The sequence below is a fragment of the Meles meles genome, chromosome 2, assembly GCF_922984935.1.
Source record: "Meles meles chromosome 2, mMelMel3.1 paternal haplotype, whole genome shotgun sequence".
NCBI lineage: Eukaryota > Metazoa > Chordata > Mammalia > Carnivora > Mustelidae > Meles > Meles meles.
Window position 1 is genome coordinate 23,226,664 of NC_060067.1, and position 4,753 is coordinate 23,231,416.

The following is a 4,753-nucleotide window of genomic DNA, read 5'->3' on the forward strand; positions in this document are numbered from 1 at the left end:
GTCCAGGCCCGCAAAGGCCCAGGAGTGGAACTGCAGAGTGCTCAGGCCGCCGGCTCTCGCTCTGCCGTGCCGGCCACTGCCGCCGCCGCCGCCGCCGCCGCCGGGGTCTGTGGCCCGGGGCCTCGGCGGCGCCTGCTCTGCTGCTGCGCCGCGAGCTCGCGGGAGCCGCACATTCCAGCACAGGAGGCTGCGCCGCGCACCCAGCCCGCGCCGCCGCCGCCGCCGCCGCCGCCGCCGCCGCCGCCCGCGGGACACGCCCCCTCCACCGCCCGCGCGCGCCCGCGGGACACGCCCACCCCGCCGCCCGCGCGCGTGGCCGCCCGGCGCGCCCCGCCCCTTGGCGAAGGGGGTTGCTCTGGGCCCTGGCTGGGCTGTGGGCGCGCCTACCCGGAGCCGCACCTAATCCGCCTGGCCCCTCACTCTTACACCTACGTCAAAAAAGAGGCGAGCCCCGGTCCCTTTCTCGATTTCTTTCATAAACAAACGACAGAAAAGTTGCCCCTAGCCCTGGCATGCAAGGATGAGAATAGAGCTGTTAAAAGAAAAATCGGCAGGCTTTGACCGTTCTCTTTAAAACCACTGTCCCCGCCTTTCAAGTCTGAAGCGCTCGAAAATACCTTTTAGAATCTCCTGAATCTCCACCCATAGCCACCCTTAACTAATTAAACGTTAAGCTCACACGGTAAAAACGCATCCCAAATTTTAAGCAATAAGCGAAGAAAATGCAGCCAGTTTCTGAGTTGTGAGAAGAAAATGTCTCGGTCAGATCACGGACTCAAAACAGAACTGAGGGGACAAGTCCATAGACCTGGCCGGTAGCAGGTCATTCCTGAGCCTTCAAAACACGATTTCAGCGGAGCAATTATCCTCAGATTACAGGACAGTAAAGCAGAGGGTGAGGACATGGAGGCTGTCTGGTCACCACGTGTGGGAGAGGAACCTGGCTTCCCTGTTTATAGAGTGGCGCAACCATGCAGAATGGTTAAAAGCATAGTAATATGATTTTAAAAGAGAAAGAGAATGTAGTCTCATGTACCCCTTACCTTCTGTCTACAACAAATGCCTTCTTAGTCTGCCTTTGAACCCTAAATCATGTCCATCCTCAAAAATTTATTAGCTTCCTTAAACCCCTAGTTTGGCATTCAAGGCCCTGACCAACCCGATCTAGATAAATTGGACTATCACTAGGATTAAAATAGAGGTAGCAGCAAGTGTTATGGGGGTTCAGAGTAGGGAGATGATTTCTAGCCAGAAGAATCTAGATACTTCTCACACTACAGGATGACCCAATCGTCCCTTACAGAATTAGGTGGAAAGTCGCGGAAGGAACATTTTCCACAGTGAAAACAGCACGCTCAAAAAACCATCAGCTGAGGGGCACCTGGGTGGCTCAGTGGTTTAAGCCTCTGCCTTCCACTCAGGTCATGATCTCAGGGTCCTGGGATCGAGCCCGGCATCAGGGTCTCTGCTCAGTGAGGAGCCTGCTTCTTCTTCTCTCTCTGCCTGCCTCTCTGCCTACTTGTGACCTCTCTCTCTGTCAAATAAATAAATAAAATATTAAAAAAAAACCATCAGCTGAGATTTGCCTAACTCCTCTTCCAGCTCCCCCAGTTCCTTCTCTTTAAAGTTCCTTCACCCTTTTCTCTTACAACACAGCTTCCACACTCTCCAGTTTCCTAGTCTACACCCCAGTAGGCTGTAGACTATATATTAGAACAGTATATTATTAATTAATGCAGCTTGTCCCCCTATATTAGAACAGTATATTATTAATGAATGCAGCTTCAGATGTAAGATGGAATAAAGGCCCTTAATAAAGGGCTTAATCACCAAGGGTCCAGTTACTTAATATTGAATGCAAGCACTCCCCTGAATGAAACTTGAGAGGTATTCATTTTCATTGAACCAAAGAGAAAGAAATGAAGAAATGGAAGGACGGAGGGAGAAAGAAAGAGACAGAGAGGAGAGGAAGAGAGGGAGGGAAAGTAAGAAGGAAGGAAGGAAGGGAAGGAGGGAAAGAAAGAAAGAGCAAAAGGAATGAGAGAAAAGAAGGAAAGGAAGAAAGAGGAAGAGGAGAGAAAGGACAAGAAAAAACTTTCAATCTGCTACAAATTTGTCTACATTTATTCTTTTTTTATTTCTTTTTTTTTTCTTTTTAACTAAAATCTAATGTGAGTTGCATGGCTTTTTTAGATGCTGTAGCTCAGGGAACAATTCTGGCCTCTGTCAAAGCCCTCAAAGGCATCAACTATTTTCTTTCTCTTTTTTTATATCCAAAAGGGCGAAAATGAAACAACATCTCATCTTAAACTTACTAGATACATGTCCTTCATTTCCTCAGTCTGATGGCTTCCTGGAAATGTTTTTTATTGCTGGAAATGTTTTATTAATTGTGAATTTATTCCCACATATTGTGATGCAAAAAGAAGAATGGCAAATTGGCAGCTGCATTCATTTAAAATTAGCAGAGGCCCTTGTTCAAGAGATGGCATATTCAGAGTGACCTAAATTATCATGACATGAAGGGCACAGGTCAAATTCAAGGCCAAGTTACAAATCAATAGAAAATTTCCTTGGGGGGAAGCTAGTGCTATGAACTTGAATTCTTAATTGTTTTTCAAGAGACAGTATAATTTGCTGCATCCAAAATTTAAGATCTTCTGCAAGACAAAGACTTTGACATGTGAATGAGTTCTGGTTTTCTTATTTTGAGAATATGGATTCTTTCCTATATATTTAATTCATTAATTTTTCAATTTTAATTATCACATGTTCTTAATAACATTTTCTCTGGAGATTTACTTCAAAAGTTTGATATAATGTTTTTGTGCTTTCATATGCTTTTTATTCCTAACCATGTTTCATTTTTTTTTCCCTCTAGAACAGACCTTAGTTTGGCTGAACCCACATGAATATTATACTAAAGTTCAATTATCTGCTTTACATGTTACATAAACTCAAGGTTTGTGACTGCAAACTGGGGTACAACTTCTCCAATATGATGTTAAAAGATTTTGCTTCCACTCTTTTGCTGTCACCAGCCAAAGGGAAGACATTGGTGTGTCAAAGACTAACATTTTGGGTGTTTCTCCCACTGTTTGCATTTTCAGTAGTACCTGTCACTATTCACACTTCTGGGAATCTCTTCCCCATGTAATTGATCCCACTGAAGTTTGCATTCTGTGACTTAGCCCAGTTTCTATTTTGCATTTAGTTCAAGTGAACTTAAAAGACAACACTGCTCTAGTTTCTCTCTACTTTTATTCTGAAACTTTTTTCTAAAAAAGATTTTATTTATTTATTTATTTACTTGTCAGATAGAAAGAGCGAGCGAGCGAGCAAGCGCACAAGCAAGCAGAGTGGCAGGCAGAGGCAGAGAGAGAAGGAGGCTCCCGGCCAAGCAAGGAGCCCGATTTGGGACTCAATCCCAGGACCCTGAGATCATGACCTGAGCCAAAGGCAGTGGCTCAACTGACTGAGCCACTGAGGCGTCCTTATTCTGAAACTTTTAGTGAGAGTTTAAAAAAAAGGGCGGGGGGGGAAACACTGGATACTCTGGTTTCTCTTCAGATCATATAAATATTTTGCCTTTTACTAAAGATTTCTGTGGAAAGGAATGACTTTGAGTCTTAAACCAATTTTGGGGGTCCTTGTTTCATCAAGTTTACAAAAAGAGAGAGAGAGATAGAGGAAGGCAGGAAGGAAAAAGAGAAAAGAAAAGAAAGATTAGTAAGCACAGGGGCACCTGGGTGGCTCAGTGGGTTAAAGCCTCTGCCTTTGGCTCAGGTCATGATCCCAGGGTCCTGGGATTGAGCCCCACATCGGGCTCTCTACTCAGCAGGGAGCCAGCTTCCCCCTCCCACCCCCGCCTGCCTCTCTGCCTGATCTCTGTCTGTCAAATAAATAAATAAAATCTTAAAAAAAAAAAAAAAAAAAAGAAGTGAGTGAGCACAGGTCAGGTAGGTTAGAAAACTATTTCTCCTTCCCTCTGTCTCTTTAATAAATCACTTCTCTTGAGTTTTCCCTGTAAAATGAAGAGGTTGAACTGTGATGTCTAAAATTCTCAGCATCAGGGCACCTGGGTGGCTCACTGAGTTAAAGCCTCTGCCTTTGGCTCCAGTCATGATCCCAGGGGCCTGGGATAGAGCCCCACATCCGGCTCTCTGCTCAGCGGGGAGCCTGCTTCCCCCTCTCTATCTGCCTGCCTCTCTGACTACTTATGATCTCTCTGTCAAATAAATAAATAATCTTTAAAAAATTAAAAAATAAATTCTCAGCAGCTTAGAAGCTTAGGGTGCTTTTTATTCTGTTTGAAATTTCAAATCATGTGCAGTTTTTCCTAGTACAATTATATACATTTTAAGTTCAATGTACAGGTGTCCCTGGTTTCTTCTCTATGGTTCTCTTTTGCCCTCTGTGGAAACCCACCAGTAGCCTTGAGCCATACTGGCTTATGTGTAGACTGGTGTTGTCTGAAGCCAGGGATCTGAGGCCTGGTCTAGCTCTATCCAATGCAGGATCATCCAACTATCCTAGCTTCCAGCAGGACCCTGACCTTGTGTTCTGGTGTTGACAACTGGAACGCAATGTCTTATCCACTACAGTATCTGCAGCTTGAGGCACACAGATGCCCCCTAAATGCTGAGAGAAGGAAGGGAGGTGAACAAGGGAACTCCAAAATGAGCTGGGCTCCCTCCTGCCCTTTCCAGAGCCCAGAACATACTTTGAAGTACTCTCCCCTCGTTCCTCTTCC

General features: G+C 45.1%; 1 non-coding gene across 1 annotated transcript; it reads left to right on the forward strand.

Moving 5' to 3' along the window:
- The first annotated feature begins 3,550 nt into the window (after window positions 1-3,550).
- LOC123937733 lies at window positions 3,551-3,666 on the forward strand. Its single transcript, XR_006817532.1, has one exon. It is a non-coding gene; the product is annotated as a U5 spliceosomal RNA (small nuclear RNA).
- The last annotated feature ends 1,087 nt before the right edge of the window (window positions 3,667-4,753 follow it).